Source organism: Nansenia antarctica, assembly GCF_963989245.1.
Source record: "Nansenia antarctica genome assembly, chromosome: 1".
NCBI classification, from domain to species: Eukaryota; Metazoa; Chordata; class Actinopteri; order Argentiniformes; family Microstomatidae; genus Nansenia; species Nansenia antarctica.
In genome coordinates, this window is record NC_137674.1 from 62,520,752 (window position 1) to 62,539,964 (window position 19,213).

The 19,213-nt window shown below is 45.5% G+C and overlaps 1 pseudogene across 1 annotated transcript; it reads left to right on the forward strand.

The window, feature by feature from the left end:
* The first annotated feature begins 15,231 nt into the window (after window positions 1-15,231).
* LOC308151813 (neuroepithelial cell-transforming gene 1 protein-like) lies at window positions 15,232-18,761 on the forward strand (annotated as a pseudogene). The gene is made up of 4 exons: window positions 15,232-16,745; window positions 17,055-17,464; window positions 18,377-18,472; window positions 18,732-18,761. The product of its transcript is annotated as a neuroepithelial cell-transforming gene 1 protein-like (transcript).
* Window positions 18,762-19,213: the final 452 nt, after the last annotated feature.

Below are 19,213 nucleotides of genomic sequence, written 5' to 3' on the forward strand. Positions count from 1 at the left end.
AGAGAGAGAGAGGACAGTGGGTTTCATGCATGGCCCCTCTTCCAGAACTCTTTCACCCCAGGGCTGTGTTCCTCAGGCTCCCCGCCAGCTTCTTGAGTCAGGCCAAGCTTGACCAAATAAGGAAGTCCTCCTTCTGTTGTTGATTTTAGGGGGAAAAGACACAAGCACTTGTAACTCAATAAGATCTCCTACGATCTCCTCCTCACAGACTCCACTCTCACTCACACATTCAATACTTCTAGTTCTCAATTTACATTTTACATCATTCGTTAGCCATTTAGCACATACTAATACCCAGAGTGACTCATAGTAAGTGCATTCAACTTAGTAGCTGAGACAACCACATATCATTGCTAGTAACTCTTTAGATGCCTAGTAGTGCCCTAGAGGATAGTGAGTTGGACTGATGATCAGAAGGTCATGACTTCCAATCCCACCTGGGAACACCACCACTAGTGCGCCCTTGACTAAGGCGTTTAGCCCTAAATTACCCCCAGGGAGTCTGTCCCTGTAATCTCTAATTGTAAATCACTTTGGATAAAAGCACCTGCTAAATGGTTAAAAATGCAATGCAGTAAGACGATCGATCATTGTCACAGGTTGCTACTAGCAACCACAGTGTTGTCACAGTAAACATGATGTACGTAGTTCATCTCTATTTGGATGTTTCTGACGGAGGTTCAAACTGTAGCCTTATGAGGAAACGTAATGCTTGCTTTCATGCTCTCTGACTCTGCTTCCGTCTGCTTTTGTCAGCGTAATGCCGTAGTTGTGCCACTGGGTGGCGCCAGTTGTGTTCCTCATAACAGGGCTTGATGTGAAACCGAGGATAACTCTTAACCCCAGCAAATACCATTGCCTGGTTTACAGTCTAGACTCTAGAGTCAGGTGTAGCATTACAATTAGCAACTGCCAAACAGTGCTATAACCCCGATTTTATGCATGAGTATATTTACAATTAGCTAGCAGTGTAATGCATTGTGATTATGACTTTTTAATTTCAGACTCCGCACCACTCTATGGACTTAGTTTCTGCATGTCAGCCTGATATTGTTTCTGAGAGCGTGGCTCAGTTGTGTATATATTACCTCCCTTGATCCTTTTCTGTCTGAGTGGACACACTGGCTAATTTGAAGGGTCAATATTCCAAATAGAAGGTTATGAACACAAGGCTAACTGCTAACCTAGCCTTGATTGTGACAACAATTGTGTTAGAATATCCTAAAACCTGTTTTGAGACCTATATAGATGTTCATACAACTCTGATTTAGCTACAGAAACACAGAGTAGTACACACAGCACTGGATTGGAAATGATCTGTGAACAAACCATATACTGTAGTATATGGTCAACTAAGCTTCAAATTTCATGATGTCACAGAATGTACTGTGCCTGACAATCTATGCCTCTTTTAATTTCAGTTAATTGAGAAATGAAACCAAAATAACTGCTCATTATGTGACAGCATCCAGTGTCTGAAAGTACCACCAAGATTAGGTTGAAGGGATTCTAGTTCTACCCAGACTGAAGTCCCCCACACAGACAAGAACAAGAGAGCAACACCAGGGCACTACCTCAAGGTCAAATGTCACTGGTTAGCCAGTCTGATGAATAGAACAGGCCAACACCCTCCACCATTATCACCTTTGATGAATCTAATCACCGGTTCAATGGAGGAAAACATTTAGTATCAAGCTACTTTTTCAGAGCACTTGCAATCTCGCTCTCCAATGCTTTACAGAACAAAATGTCTGGAGAGCTGGGTTGGTTCCCCTGGTTACAGGTTAAGCCCACGTCCTGGACTGAGTGGTATTTTGGATGGAGACTGTCCATGCTTGTTGCAGTCTAGCTGTAGGCTTAATCTAGGTCTGAGGAACCATTCCCCTTTCTGAGGAGCCCTTTGACAACGGCTCAGACCAAAACTAAAGTGATAGCAGTATCTCATGCCAGGAAGAACTAAAGGATGACCTCCAAAATGTTTTAATTTTCTAAGCAAAAGCTTAATTCCAAAGATCAAATAAGTATGACCAAATAGCAGATGTGTGCTGTCCCCGGGTATAACACAGTATTCATTTTCTTTCAATTTCAGTGATTTGTTTGTGTTTTTCTTATGTTCAAAGGATGGATTTTTTGTTTTCATTGGTTGGAACACAGAAGGGAACTGGATGAAATTGTGGTGTTGAATCATAGTAAGCAATTGAATCATGATCAAAATGAAAGAGATATTCAGAGATCATGCTGTTCCCACCCTATGTGTAAATAAAAAAATAAAAAAATCACAATGGTCTTATACATAATGAATCGTCCTTGTGACTCGAACACCAAAAAAAACGTATTTTGAGATGAAAACTATTGTCATGTATAATTTATACTCTTCTGTTAGATTGTTATGTCTCAAATGGAGACACTCAACTTGAAATCTTGCAGTTTTCTGCTATTAGATTTAAAGCCAGGATAGAGAGATGAGACAATTCTAAAGAAAGCCACCTTTTCTGTTTTCTTTTGTTTCTTTGACTTTGAAAATTGTGTTTCAATTCAAGCATTATGAACAAAGAGATAGCAAGAATGTATTGGACCAGAATCAGGTACCAAAGAACCAATTCAACAGCTATCTCACACAAATCCACTCTGAACTGTGTCGGTGAGACCATGTCTTTTGTGATCTGTTGTTATAATACTGCGGGTGATGTTTGCCCCTCTGAGAATGTACCATTTCTGGGTATAGTGTATGAGTGTCCGACATTGAGGGAAATGATTTGCTGTTGTTGAAAACGAAGGCTGATGATGATGAACCAGTGACAAACCAATGATAACAAACACATGTACCTTATCATTCCTAGTGGAAAACGACAACAACCAAACCAAAGAAATAGCTTTAACATTTTCGGTCATTCATGAACCTTAACATTATGTTGATAAAAATACCAAAGTTCATAAACTCTCTTTATGGTTAATATAATGTACTTGGAGCCAGACAAACAGTATATCTCTGCTGTTATACTTACTGTTACTGATAGTACACCTAGAGCTATACAGATGTTCCAATGTTAGAAAGGCCCAAGTCGATGTCCTTACTTACTTACTTACTTACGCCTATCGCTCCTTTTGGAGGAGCATAGGCCGTCGACAACAGTTCGCCAGGGTCCTCTGTCCTGTGCTTTGCTTTCCAGCTGTTTCCATGTTAGTCCACTCTGTGTGATGTCTGTCTCCAAGTCCCTGCGCCAGGTGTTCTTGGGCCGGCCTCTCTTCCTTTTGCCTTGGGGGTTCCATCTAAGGGCCTGTCTGGTGGTGCTGGTGTTTGGTTTGCGTAGTGTGTGGCCGATCCATCCCCACCTTCTTCTCTTGATTTGTTCTTCCACTGGTTGTTCGCCCGTTCTCTGCCAGAGATCGTTGTTACTGATGGTATCTGGCCAGTGGATGTTCAGGATCCGCCTCAGGCATCTGTTGATGAATGACTGCACTCTAGTCATTGTGATCTTGGTTGTCCTCCACGTCTCTGATCCGTATAGGAGTACTGGCTTGATGTTGGATTTGAAGAGTCTGATCTTTGTCCGCTGACTGATTACCTTGGAGCTCCAGATGTTCTTTAGTTGGATGTATGAGGCCCTTGCCTTGCTGATTCTTGCTCTGACATCTGCCTCCGTGCCACCCTTCTTGTCTATGATGCTACCTAGGTAGGTGAAGGATTCTACTTCCTCGAGTGCTGTTCCCTCCAGGTTTACTGGGTCTTCGTTGTTTGTGTTGATCTTTAGGATTTTGGTCTTTGCTTGGTGGATGTTGAGGCCTAGTTGTGTTGAGGTGTCTGCCAGTATGTTTGTCTTCTCCTGCATCTGTTGTCGACTGTGGGATAGTAGGGCAAGGTCGTCTGCGAAGTCTAGGTCGTCCAGTTGTGTTGAGAGTGTCCACTGGATCCCGTTTCTCCTCTGTGCCGTTGTGGTCTTCAATATCCAGTCAATGGCCAGGAGGAAGAGGAAGGGGGACAGTATACCGCCTTGCCTTACTCCGGTCTTCACTTGGAAGCTTCGTGTGAGCTGCCCGCTGTGTATGACTCTGCAGGTCATTCCTTCATAGGAGTTCCTCATGATGTTGACAAGCTTTTCTGGTATGCCGTAGTGTCGAAGCAATTTCCAGAGGGTGTTTCTGTGGAGACTGTCAAATGCCTTCTCGTAGTCTACAAAGTTGATGTATAATGGAGAGTTCCATTCCAATGATTGCTCAACTATGATTCGGAGGGTTGCAATCTGGTCTACACATGATCTATTGGGTCGGAAGCCTGCCTCCTGGTCTCTTAGCTGCGGATCCACCACTTTCTTTATTCGCTCGAGGAGGATTCTGTTGAAGATTTTTCCTGGCACTGATAAAAGCATGATTCCTCTGTAGTTGTGGCATTGGCTGAGGTCTCCTTTCTTAGGTATTTTGACCAAGTAGCCTTCTTTCCAGTCTGTTGGCCCTTCCTCTTCCTCCCATATCTTCTCGAACAGGGGGTGTAGCATCTCTACCGAGGTGTCTATGTCTGCCTTCAGTGCCTCGGCAGGGATGTTGTCTGGTCCTGCTGCCTTACTATTCTTTAGTTGTGCAATGGCCTGTTGGATTTCCTGCTTGCTGGGCTTTCCACAGTTGATGACTAAGTCAGTCTCCGCAGGTTGAATGTCCGGGGGGTTATGTGGTGTCGGTCTATTCAGGAGTTCTTCAAAATACTCTGCCCATCCCTCTTGCTGTTGGTCCAGTCTTGTGATGGTCTTTCCTTCCTTGTTTTTGATTGGTCGTTCTGGTCTGCTGAACTTTCCGGACAGTTTCTTGGTGGTGTCATACAGTTCCTTCATGTTTCCTTTTGCTGCTGCCTCTTCTGCTTCTTTAGCCAGGTTGTCGATGTAGTTTCGCTTGTCCTTCTTGGCATTTCTTTTGACCTTTCTGTTTGCCTCAGTGTACTCTCTTTGGGCTTTTGCCTTGGTTGCCCTTGTTCGGCTGTTGTTAACGTCTGTCTTTTTCTGTCTCCTTTCTTCTATGTTGCGTAGTGTTTCTGCTGATATCCACTCTTTGTGGTTTCTCTTCTTTATTCCAATCACTTCCTCACATGTTGTTATGAGGGTTTCCCTTATCCTTTCCCATTGGTCTTGCTGGTCTCCTTCGTCACTGCTTAGATCTTGCAAGGCTTGATATCTGTTCTTCAGCTTCAGTGTGAACACTTCTCTTGTCTGTGTGTCTTTTAAGAGGTGGACATTGAATTTCTGTTTCTTTGATGTTGTTTCCATCCAGTGCTTCTTCAGTTTCAACTTGAGCATAGCGCTTAGTAGGTGGTGATCTGATGCTATGTCTGCTCCTCGCCTTACTCGCAGGTCCTGTAGTGATCTCCTGAACTTGCTGGTTATGCAGAAGTGGTCTATCTGGTTCTCGGTCACTCCATCCGGTGATACCCAGGTTGCCTTGTGGATCCTCTTATGTGGGAAAACGCTTCCTCCGATAACCAGGTTGTTCAGGGCACAGGTGTCCACAAATCTCTCTCCATTCTCATTCATTTCTCCTAGGCCATGCTTTCCCATCACTTTTTCGAAGCCTGTGTTGTCTCTGCCAATCTTTGCATTGAAGTCCCCCATGAGAATGTTGATGTCTTTTCCTTTTTGTTGATCCAGGATGCTCTGCAGTCTGTTGTAGAACTCATCCTTTTTTCCATCGTCACTGTCATTGGTTGGTGCATAGCATTGTATCACGTTCAACTTGATTTTCCTTTTCTTGGTTCTGAAGGTGGCTGTTATAATTCTTGATCCATGTGCCTCCCATCCAATCAGTGCTTTCTTTGCTGTTGTTGATAGCAAAAGGCCAACCCCCTCAGTGTGAGGGGCTTTGTCTTCTTCGTGCCCAGAGTAGAGTAGCAGCTCTCCTGTCTGCAGTCTTTGTTGTCCAGATTGTGTCCATCGTGACTCACTAATTCCTAAAAGATCTAGTTTGTACCTCTTCATTTCTGCTGCTACTTGTATGGTTTTTCCGGTCTCATACAAGGTCCTGACGTTCCATGTTCCAATTCGTATGTCTCTGGTTGACAGAAGGGGTTTCGGCTCTGCGACTTCTGTGACTTGACAGCTTTCATCACACAGCGTCATATTTCCTCTCATTGAGGATCCTTCTTCTTCCAGGGCTGAGGTCTGTTCTGTTGTCAACGTTTTTGTAACGGATTGTTTTCTACGGGATGGGGTTGTTGGCCCCACGCCCAACCCCCAACCTGGAGGACCAGGTGCTGCTTTTCGTCTGGCCCCTCCTCTGAAACCTGCCCGGCTTGGTTGAACCTGCCAGGGGTGTAAACCCCGGCCGGTATAGCTCTCAGAGTCATAGAAGCACACAAGCTGCCCCACCACGGCAAGGTATCAGCACGATGGGACAGAGTCGATGTCCTTGCTCATCTGAATTGTTCAGTGTGTGCCAAAGCTTCCCCAACGCAGGCAGTTTCAGTACTAGTTTCCTTTCAATTTGAGCAGTGCATATTGGGTCTGAATTCTTTCTAAAGCTCTGTGTATGAACCCCTACAAACAAGGTAGGACATCAAAAATAGTATTTGCGCCTCTCATCTGTGCAATATTATTAGCTGTGTAAAAAAAAAACTAGAAAAAAATAAAAAACGAAAACGTTTAAGGTAATGAAAATAACAACTAGCTGTATCAGTGTTACATGTTTCAACGACTGCATACATTTGGAGCTTTTAAATATTGTTCAAGTTGTTGATGTATTGGGCACTTTAAAACCTTCGCAGAACATCCCAGTCTTTTTATCTCAGACGATTCAGTTGTGTGTTTGTGTGCTGTTTATATTTGCTGTTTCGACATAAAAAGCTTTACATTGCGCGCATTAGTGTTTTGTCTGCATCATGCTTCCATTTTCCCCGGTACCTCTGTTTTTTTTGTTTTTATTCCCACTATCATCAAATGGTAGTGCTGTATATTCTGCTATTAATATCAAATAAACGGCTTTGATTCATTCACATTCAATCTCTGCCTCCGGTCTTCATTTTCAGGATGTTGTCAGCTTGGGATGGCCTCAGAACAGTCGTCGTGGTCATCTGGGAAACCACTGCATATGCATTTAATGATTCAAAGGGATAGTTTACAAAATCACATAAATATTATTTGGTTCTATAGGCCCTACCCTGAAATCAGTCTATGGAGAAGGGCAGACTTCAATCAACACCAACCATGTGTGGATACAGTATGTGATTTTGTAATTTGGGTGAACTATCCATTTAGATCAATGTTATCCATGTGTGATCGATTTATATCCCATAGGTTGGGTTAGTGGTTTGGTAAACTGAAAGTGTAGTACTGTAGTAGAACACATTAGGGTCAGGGTCACACATGCATACAGTTTTAAATGCAACATCCAGCAATGAGAGACTAAGTCTTTTATCTTTGATAGAACCACAAAGGGACAAATCTGCTGAATCATTTTTGGCAGTTTTATAAAACTCTACAACTCTAAATTATTAGATTTCAACTCCAGTAATAATCACTCCAACTCCACCTCTTTGGCTCTCCTTGTTGCTAGGGCAACACCCATCTTTTGTCTTATCTATTGACATTGGCTTTCTGTGGCCTGATAGGTCGGTCAGAGATAAGCTTTTTTAATATGTCTTTCTTTATCAAACGGATAGTACCAGCCACACTACCCCAGCAGCAAAGTTAGCTATGAGTGGAATGTTGATGGCTCCTACCTGACAGAATACCATCGTTGCGCAGTGTTTGAATACTTTCTATTATAGAAAGTATTCAAACACTGCGCAACGATGCTATTCTGTCAGGGCCTAAACTCTCTAAGGTGAATATAATGGTAATGTCTTATTGTTTACTTATAATTGTAATAAATAATTGGAATCTTTCCTATGACTTCAAGCATAACTTCTTCTTTAACAATGACTTAACAGTATTGAGTTTGGGTATTGTTTGCTCAGCAGCCACGTCTCATCACCTTGGAGTTAGTCAACAGTGAGTGAGTACGCTGGTCCACACTTGATCTATCTATGACACTACTGCGCTCTATAGGGGTTTTGATGAATGGTTCAATAGATATGCATCATATGCATATTGAACAGACTGCAAGGATGTTGTACTGATGGGAGGTGTCCGACCAATTGTGGTGGGCCGGTCTGAGACAAAAGGCAGGGCCTAATTTTTGTCCAAGTCCAGCCCTGGGCACACATAGTTTTGTTCAAAACAATTATTTCCTGAGGAAAATCCCAGAGGGAGAACCTCAGAGCAGTGAAGGGTTCCATCCCCTCAGGTTGGCTCCACGCTTGGCGACATGAAAACCCAAGTTGGGCAGAACCTTGGTTCCATAGCGAACAGTCACTCAGAGTGAGCCGACCACATCAATTCTGGTGTCTCCATAGACACCATGACAGTGGCAGTGAGCAGAACCATTTTGGGTAAGTGTTCAGGAGAGACACACTGGTGTCTGTGTCCAACAGCAGAGGAACGCACACATCACTGAGGTCAACTGCAACAATTGCAACACCTCTGACTACATTTGATGTCAAGCTGTGCTGAGCAGGATTATCTTGTCTCCATGTCATTAAGTCATATTTATGTCATGACACTCAAAGACGCTTTACAAACTGAAAAGATTGAGTAGTAATAAAAATATATAAAAGAAATAAAAGAAAGTATAGGGGCCTAATTAAGGTAGTGCTGGGGACACATTGGAAGGGGAGGGGGAGAGGGTTAACTGGTGAAGGCAAGCTTGAAGAGGTGGGTTTTAAGGGCCACGTGTGCCACAATTACTGGCACACCTAGAAATTCTTATGAACAAAATATAACTGAAGCATTTTTTCCATTTATATTTTACTGGCTGTTGATCAGAGAGTTTTTCTTTCAAGCAGTAATCCATGACTTCCTGTTTCACTGGGGTATTAATATGAGGTGACACAGATGCCATATTCCCATATTCATACATCAACATGGGAAAGATAAGAGAACACACAAATCAAATGAGGTAAAGCTGTGTTGATTTTGTAATGTAACAAGCATTCTGATAGAGTTAGGCAGATATCTCAATTTGGCCCAAATATCACTTAGGCAATGATGCTATGAGGCATATTGCCCTATCTCTGTTGACACTGCCCTGGATGATGCAGAAGCGCTTTTTAACTACGACACAAGTCCGTTCCAACCACCGCCAGCTACAATAACCTTTCATCACATATCACCACAGTGAAAATATCAATATTTCTTATTGGGCAGCATTTTCTAAAAATGTTTGTTCTTGCACAGAACAATATGGTTGCAATTAAATGTTGTGTCTTTGTCCAAACCAGCATGATAAGGTAGATAAACTTTGATTCCTGTCCAGAGTCTGTGGACGATCTTAAAGTCATTTTGAAAGAAATATTAGACCATGACCAGGACAATAGGTGGCCAGCTATTTTTACTGTGGCCCGTTTTTCACTGGAGCATGAGTTCAGACATAGAGAAAGAAACATTGCCGTTGAAAACAACTTGGTTAAAGACCAAAAGCATGACATCTTAGAGAGACTTGCATACAGTGACAAAGAGTTTGGGAAAGTAGCTGCAGCTCTAGTTTTCCAAACACCCCTGTATCAATGTGCACACACACACTTGGTCGCCATTCATCAAACTGCTTTATTGGTCACGTTGTACATTCAACATGCAGTAGCTGGTATAGCGCCCCTACAGGCCACTATCGGTACATCTCCCTTTTTCTAAGGATTAAGATGAAGTTGATCTCAGAGAATAACAGTTCACAGATATTACAAGTCTATATCTATAGCTTAGCATACGTACTAGAATTCTCAAGATGTACTCTCCAGCTTGTACAAATAAACAATGTAACGGTACTCTAAACAGTACAATTATTACACTTCTCTTAACTCTTCCCTTTTTTTTTTTTTTTTTTTTTTTCATTGAAAACAAACTGTAATGGAACCATACAGCATCAATTCACAAATAACCTGAGTCCAGAAACAAACAGTAATGACCCTGAGAACAGAACTCCAAGTCCGCAATAAAAAATTAAATAAAAATAATAAACCCACCCTTTCTGTGCGTGTTATTAGCACTCCTCTACAAGTCTCCTAGGTTTGACAATGGACCTACTCGGCCTTTGAACCCGCTCCACCCCAGGGGAGGGTGACTCGACAGGAGGGCTGTCCGTGTCTGATTGAGTATGCCCCCCTTCTATTTGCTCTCCCGGAGTCTCCCTGTCATTGCCATTCTCTGCAGGCTGTGGTTCTGGGCGTGGAATCTTCAACAGGTGTCTCCGGTTCCTGCGGATTGTATTGCCATTCTCGTATGATCTTGGAGCAGTCTCTTTAAGGACCTGTGCGACCGGTCCCCATCTTCCTTCGCATCTGACTCTCACTAGGTCCTCTCGTTCAAGAGGTCCCAAGGGCCGTGCTCTTTTGTCATAGGCACGTTTGGACCGGTCCTCTCTCTGTGTGGACCGGTGCTCTCTCTGTGTGCGGTGGTCAGCGCGCTGGAGCAGGTGCTCTGCTGACGGCAGCTTTGTCTTGAGCCTCCTGTTCATCAGCAACTCTGCTGGTGAGCGGCCACCTTCCAGCGGTGATGCTCTGTAGTTGAGGACTGCCAGGTACGGGTCCTCACCCGCTTCCGCTGCTTTCCTTAGCAGTCGTTTCACGATTTGCACTCCCTTTTCCGCTAGACCATTTGACTGCGGGTACAGTGGGCTTGAGGTTACATGCTTGAATCCATACTGTTTTCCGAACTCTGCGAACTCCTGGCAGCTAAACTGCGGCCCATTATCACTTACTAAAGTCACTGGAATACCGTGCCTTGCGAAAATAGACTTAGAATGAGCGATCACTTGCTTTGCTGTGGTATCAGACAACAGCGCATACTCTGGATAGTTTGAATGGTAGTCCACTATGATTAAATAGTCTCTCCCTTTCAGCTGAAATAAGTCTGCACCTACTTTTTCCCATGGCTCGGTTGGTTTGCTATGAGGCAGAAGCGGCTCTCTAGGCTGCATATATCTATGCTGTTGGCAAATCCCACATCGCTGTACTACAGTCTCAATATCTCTGTTCATGTATGGCCAAAACAGTACCTCACGAGCCCGCCTCTTGCTTTTCTCTATTCCCAAATGGCCCTCATGTGCTAACTTAGCCATCTCTGGTCTCATGGAGCCGGGAACTACTATTTTGTTACCTTTAAGGAGTACCCCGTCGATCACTGTCAGTTCATCTCTAGTGTGACGATACGGACTTGGCAGTATCCTGGCCTCATCTCCTGGTGAGAGGATGGCCGCTATGACCTCCTGCAACTCTCTGTCGCTTGCTGTTTCCTGCGCGAACTGGGCCCATTTCTCATTTGATGCAGGCAGCTGGGCCTTCACACAGTCCACATGGATTTGCACCTCCTGCTCGGTGCTGCTCGGGCCCGTGTCACTCAAACTCGCTCTGCTGAGAGCGTCTGCCACTATTAAGTACTTTCCTGGAGTGAACTCGAGCGTCATGTGGTACTTCTGTAGCCGTAACATGAGACGCTGGATGCGTGGCGGTGCATCTCCAAGTGGCTTTCTGGAAATGGCAATAAGCGGCTTGTGATCAGTCTCTAGTATTATTTCCCTGCCGTAGATATATTCATGGAACTTTTCACATCCGAAAACCGCGCCTAATGTCTCTTTCTCAATTTGCGCATAGTTGCGCTCTGCAGATGACATCGTTCGGGATGCGTAAGCGACGGGAAACCATTCTGTGCCGTGTCGTTGGAGCAGCACCGCTCCGAGACCCTCTTTGGATGCATCAGTAGAGACTTTGACCGGTTTGTCAACATCATAGTACTTTAACACCGGCTCTTTGATCAGGTTGGCCTTTAACACCTCCCACTCATTTGCATGTTCGTGTTCCCACTGCCATTCGTTTTGCTTTTCCAGTAGACTACGGAGGGCCTTTGAGCTTGCAGACAGATTTGGTATGAACTTCCCCATGTAGTTGACTAACCCTAATGCTCTTTGCAGGTCTGTTTTATCTTTTGGCGCTGGCATCTCTACTATTGCCCTTATTTTCTCTGGATCAGGCTGTATCCCTTCCGCGGACAACTTGTCACCTAGGTAAGTAACCTCTGTCACCCCAAACTCACATTTCGACTTGTTCAGTTTAAGCCCTGCTTTACGTGCTTGTTCTAGCACCCCGCGTAGCCTCTCGTCGTGTTCTTCTTTTGTTGTGCCCCAGACCACTATGTCGTCAATAAACACACCCACACCCTCCATACCATCAAACAGCTGCTGCACTGTTTTGTGGAACACCTCTGGAGCTGAGCATATCCCAAACGGTAAGCGGAGAAAGCAATGCCTTCCAAATGGTGTGTTAAAGGTACACAGTTTGGAGCTGTCTTCGTCTAGAACGATCTGATAGAACCCTGATGATGCGTCTAACTTAGAAAAGAAACGCGCGCCTGCCATAGCATTAGTTATGTCTGAGTTAGTTGGTAGTTTGTAGTGTTCTCTTTTGATCCACTTATTCAGGTCTTTTGGGTCTATACAGAGCCTCAAGTCACCATTCTTTTTCTCAACTATCACCAGAGAACTGACCCACTCAGTCGGTTCCTCTACTTTCCTCACTATGCCCTTCTCTATAAGGGCTTGTAGTTCTGCTTTCAGCCTAGCTTTAAGGGTCACCGGCACCTTCCTTGCCGGGTGGATGACAGGTTCCGCATTTGCTTTTAACTGGATTCTGTACTGCCCAGGTAGGCATCCTATACCACCGAAGACGTCTCTATATTGCTTCCTTATTTTTTCTGTGTCAGCTACAGTCTCATGCTGTTCCTCAGCTGCACCACTAGGTGTCACTACAGACCTGTCAATTACATGCACTCTTTTGATGAGGCCCAATCTCTCACAGGATTTCAGACCTAATATGGTCTGTCTATCACCCTCAACCAACACAAACATAGCATTAACAGAGTGCCCTTTCCTTGACAGTGTGACCCTACATACCCCTTTTGTAGGAATCGGTTCATCATTGTACGTTCTCAGATTAACCTTTTTCACATGCACTTTTGGCTTCTTGTACAGTTTATTAAAGTCTTTCATCGTTAGTATGTTCACCTGAGCCCCCGTGTCCAATTTCAGAGGAATTGTCGTTCCATTGATTTCCAGATTGGCTATCCACTCCTCCTTATTGTCCTCGTTCTCCACAGTTCCCACGAACCACTTCTCGTCATCCTCGTCTGTGTCGGTCGTGTCGCTGCCTTGTTGCACCACCTGTACTTTCTTTGACAGGCAGCATCGGGCGTAGTGATTCTTCCTACCGCATTTGCGACAGTCCACACCGTAAGCCGGGCAGTTATTCGCTGCATGTCTGCCCCCGCATCTGTCACAGTCTGTGTCCTTTGTGGGCCTGGGCGCGCGGGACTTTCCTTTGCTGTTCCACCTGCTAGCGGCCCTCTCATGCACTCTCTCATGCACCGCGTCCACCGATGCTGGTTCGGGCTCGAATGACTTGAGCTGCATCTTGGCGCTCTCTGACGCCTGGCAGATTTGTACTGCCTTCTCCAGGCTCAAATTGGATTCTCTGAGCAGTTGCATTCTCACCTTCTTGTCGACAACGCCGATGACGACCTGATCCCTTATTAGCGAGTCACACAATGTGCCAAAGTTGCACGACTGGCTTTTCAGACGCAAGTCCGTGACAAACTGTTCAATGGATTCTGACTCGGCCTGTACTCTGTTGCGAAAAACATACCGTTCGTACGTCTCATTTTTCCTAGGTGTGCAATATTCCTCAAACTTTGCTAGCACTGCTGCATACTTTTGGTCATCGCCCTCAGGAAACCGAAACGTGTTGAAAACGTCCCTCGCGGCTCTGCCTGCCACTGTGAGAAGCAGTGCTACCCTTCGACGTTCATGTTTCGCCTCTTCCAGACCGATTGCCAACACGTACAGCTCAAAACTTTGCTTGAAAGCTTTCCAGTTCTCGTGGACATTTCCACTTAACTTCAACTCGTCCGGCGACCGAATGTTATTCATCTTTGTAGGCTAGTGTCACCCCACTCCTGGTACCATGTATCAATGTGCACACACACACTTGGTCGCCATTCATCAAACTGCTTTATTGGTCACGTTGTACATTCAACATGCAGTAGCTGGTATAGCGCCCCTACAGGCCACTATCGGTACAACCCCTGTCTGAAAGAGACTGGATCCGAGACTGGCTGGTACGGATGGAGGTTTCTCAACGAAACGGCATGTATTCAGCCTTCTGTCCGAAAGCAATTCATTCGGAAGCAAACAGGCGCGCAATACTGGGCCCAGTGCGCACATCCCTTGTCCGCTCTTTTTACGCACTGACATTTTTCACCCAAACGTGCACTTGCCTCGTATGCAATTCTTAAGTAGACATTCTTAGTTTATAAAGACATGAAGATAAAATAGCTAACGGATGTTATTGAATACTATAGCCTATTCAATATTGGGACGTAAAGTATCTCTACAATATATAATTTTCCATTTCGCAAGTCACAGTAGGGACGGCGTTTTTAAAGCCCATTATGTCTGAATGTGTGGGCCAACAACATCATTTGTATAAGACCTTCTTTTAAAAGCAATTTTGCTAAGACTTCTTTTACTGTAGCTAAATGTGTCGCATATAGAATTTAGGAAGTGGTTACAAAGAGTTACGAAGAATCCGAATTCATCTCTTTGATACAGCATCACAATGACAGCATCACTAAACACATTCTTATAACTTCTGAAGAACTCCATAATTTAGTTCTTCTTTGCTTGCGATCAAGACAGTCACACAGATAACCTTATATTTGGGAATATTAATTACGGACGAAAATGGACTACGGTACCATTACTTTCCAGGTGAGAATACGAAATTATAATTTAAATTGTAGTTTTAAAATGCAGTCTTGTATTGAAAATGTAAATCTTGGGGCATGGGGATATCATTGAAATATAGGTGAAATTGGCTCAAATCAAAGTATACAGTTTTTCTTGTTACCAAGCAATACAAGAAACAAATACTTAAGCAATATCACACGAGAGGGAGTGTGTTATACTGAATATCAGCACGGCTGTGATTCGGTCATAGGTACTTGGCCGCAGGCCGAGTACCGAAGATGATCACAGCCGTGCTGATATTCAGTATAACAGCACGACCTCGAGTGTGATATTGCTTTTATACAACAGTTCTACAGCGCGATTTATTAGTTAACAGTAATAAGCGACAACAGATTATGATTTGTTTGTTTATAGGGTTTATTATTAATGGCTTTTAAAATACTTTATGTAGTTTTTAAGAGTTCTGAGAGCGCGGCGGCCCCCCAGAAGCCCTGTAGCAAAGCCTCGGCGGCCCCGGCCCCACCCCCAAGCAAGGCCGCGGCCCCCCCCCCCCCCCAAGCGCAGGGACAGCACGCTGTGGTCCGAGACGCTGGACGTCAGCCAGAAGGGAACCTTCTCCACCAAGGAGATCAAGAGGCAGGAGGCCATATTTGAGCTGTCTCGCGGAGAAAAGTACTTGATTGAGGATCTCCAACTCGCACGCAAGGCGTACCACCACCCCATGCTGAAGCTGTCCATCATGTCGGAGGAGGAGCTGAGCCAGATCTTCGGGGAGCTGGACGCCTACATCCCGCTGCACGAGGACCTGCTGGCCCAGCTGGGCCGGGCCACGCGCCCTGACGGGACCGTGGGGGAGGTCGGGCAGATCGTAGTCAGCTGGCTCCCAGGGCTGAATGCGTACAGGGAGTACTGCAGTAACCAGCTTGCGGCCAAGGCTCTGCTGGACAAGAAGAAGCAGGACCACCGGGTGCAGGACTTCCTGCAGCGCTGTCTGGAGTCGCCCTTCAGCAGGAAGTTGGACCTCTGGAGCTTCCTGGACATCCCGCGCTCCCGCCTGGTCAAGTACCCGCTTCTGCTGAAGGAGATCCTCAGACACACGCCGGCCGACCACCCAGACACCCTCCTCCTGGAGCAGGCGATCAGCATCATCCAGGGCGTGCTGTCAGACATCAACAGCAGGAAGGGGGAGTCTGAGTGCCGCTTCTACTCCGCCCAGCTGGAGTACCTGGAGGAGAGGCAGAGGCACCCCCGCATCCCACAATGCAACAGTCTGCTCTGCCACGGAGAGCTCTGGAACAAGAGCGGCACGAAGCTACACGTGTTCCTGTTCAACGAGGTTCTGGTGATGACGCGGCCGGTGACCAGGAACGAGCGGCAGGTGTTCCAGGTGTACCGCCAGCCCATCGCGGTCCAGGAGCTGGTCCTGGACGACCTGCAGGACGGGGACGTCAGGATGGGGGGGTCCTTCAGAGGGGCCTTCAGCAACGCAGACAAAGCCAAGAACATCTTCCGGGTGAGTTTCCAGGACCCGTCCCAGGGTCAGTCTCACACCCTCCAGGGGAACGACGTCTTCCACAAGCAGCAGTGGCTCAACTGCCTCCGCTCAGCTATCTCCGTCCTCCAGCCCGACCCCCCCTCCCCCCCGGCCTCCCCCACCGCCTCCCCCTCTGACGACCACCACCGCCGATCCTCCTCCGGCATTGTGCACATGGAGGAGGTGGACGAGAACACGCCCACCCGTGGGGACGAGACCCCAAGCACGCCGTCGCCATCACATGCTTGGGGTCTCTGGTCACAATCCGGAGCCTCAGATGTGGCAGGCCTTGACAGCATGGTGTGGGAGCCCATGTTTAAAATGGACTCAGCTACTCTTCAACCCCTGCTAGAGATAGAAGAGGAACAAGAGCAGAGCGGTTCTGTTACCAGCCTGGTCAACCCTGGTGAGGACCTCATGCCTATAATTTAAATTGTAGTTTTAAAATGCAGTCTTGTATTGAAAATGTAAACCTTGGTGCATGGGGATATCATTGAAATATAGGTGAAATTGGCTCAAATCACATATGTTTTTCTTGTTTCCAAGCAATTCAAGAAACAAATACTGTTATATATCTAATTCATTGGTGTAGGGTTTATTATTAATGGCTTTTAAAATACTTTATGTCGTTTTTAAGAGTTCTGAGAGGGGGAAAGGATATGTTTGTTGTCAAATATTGTTGTCTTCAGAGACAAAAATCTGTTGTGATCCTCAGCCTCCATTCTGGCCACCAGCCTCCAATCCGGAGCCTCAGATGTGGCAGGCCTTGACAGCATGGTGTGGGAGCCCATGTTTAAAATGGACTCAGCTACTCTTCAACTCCTGCTGGAGGAACACGAGCAGAGAGGTTCTGTTACCAGCCTGGTCCACCCTGGTGAGGACCTCAAGCCTTCTGCAGTGGTTGACGCCAGCCTGCTTCTGTCTGGTGAGGAGGCCATGCCTTCTGTAGCCAGCCTGCTTCTGTCTGGTGAGGAGGTCAAGCCTTCTGTAGCCAGCCTGCTTCTGTCTGGTGAGGAGGTCATGCCTTCTGAAGCCAGCCTTCTTCAGCCTGGCCCAGACCTGAAGCCAGCAGTGACTGACACCAGCCTGGTCAACTCAAACCAGGACCTCAAGCCTGACAAACCTGTAAGCAGTGCTCCTACTGTCCCTCTCTGATACACTGTTGTACTGTTATTCTCATTTTAGATCTGTATTATCTTTATTAATACATTATTCATTTATTTTACAACCAGTAACTGGAATGTCCAATTCATATCTGTTCTGTAAAGGTTTTTTCTGCATTGTCTTTCTAAGGTCATGGCCACCCTAAAGCCTACAATGATAGACACTAGCCTTCTCCAGGTCAAGTCTACTAAGGTGAAAGGGAAGAAGAAAGGATGTGGATGGTTCTGTGGCCTTTGGAGAGCCATTAGAAGGGGTCGAGGAAAAGACAAACCTGTAAGCAGTTTTTTGTTTTGTTCATGTTGTTTGTTATTATCCTGTAACACTGTTATACAGACTGTTATTGTCTGTTACACTGTTGTACTGTTTAATATCATCATCTTGTTTTGTCATGTAGTGATGACAGAACTTTTTGTAAACAATGTCATTTGTCAAATTAAAAGACAGCAAAGACAGCTTCTCCTCAGAAGAGAGTATTAGAAAAACAGATGGCGAGCACAACATAGTGAGTGTCTAAAGAAATGTCAACTGCTGCAATTTGGCAGCATTTTGGGTTCCGACTGAATGACAAGGGAGAGCCAGCAAATCTTGACACGGCTGTGTGCAAGTTTTGTGATTTGATCACAAATCAATCCATGTGATTTTTAATCCCGCGGTAATACTCTATACCGCAGTTAAACTTGGGGAAGGTTTAACGGTGTCAAAAATGTGATACCGTCCAACCCTAGTCAAGGCATCCATTACTTCAACTGATCAGAGCTCCATATTTCCCTCACCTTCAGCCTTTGTTTTTACCTGGGTATAGTTGTATGTCTTGCTCTATTACTGTGGTGTCCAAGATCTTAGACAAACTATGTATGTTTCTCCCATGTGTAGGCCACCCTGGCAGACTATGCTCCAACCGTCTCTCCCATGATCCCGGCATTAGTGTTCGACTGTGTCAAGGAGATTGAACACAGGGGGATGCACGAGGTCAGTCGTCATTTTAACCAGTCATCAAATGGTTAATAGGAACATAGATGGGCTTTACAAATGTCAGCACATTTGACATATTTGACTAACATTGTCAATGCATCGTTGTTGCATAGATATTATAGCTCTTTTCCCCTTACTGTCATCTGGCATTCCCTTTCATACAGAATCAACTTTATTTCAATGTGTATCAGTGTATTCAGTGTATTCACTAAATCACACTCTTCTTTTTTTTTCTCTTTCATCCCCTCGTCCCCAGACGGGTGTAACGGGGCAGGGGCAGCCCTAAAGCTTTCCAACACCCCTGCCTTCTAAGAGGATACTGTTGAGGAGCCAACCAAGGTTACCCAGACAACACCCAGAGACCAGGAACAGTCCACAATGAATCTTTATTAAAAGGAATTACAAAAGCTAATTAAAAATAGAGTCTTTAAAAACAACAGAGTCCAATGGGATGGGGTAATCCGATGGAGTCTCGACTCGGGCCCCCCCCAGGGTTAACTCCCGTCCGTATCCCGTCGGTCAAGGACCCTAAGGTCCGGCACGTCTCTATCCCGGCGTGGCGCCAATGGTCTCGCTGAGGACAGGAGGGAGAGGGACTCAACAGGTGGTATATAGACGACAGTCACTCTCACGGTGCGCCCCTCCACTAACTCCCAGCTACGCTAGACCATAGGGTTAGCCCTCGATCTCCAAAATAATACAACTCAAAACTTCAAAACAATACTTAAAACTAAATGA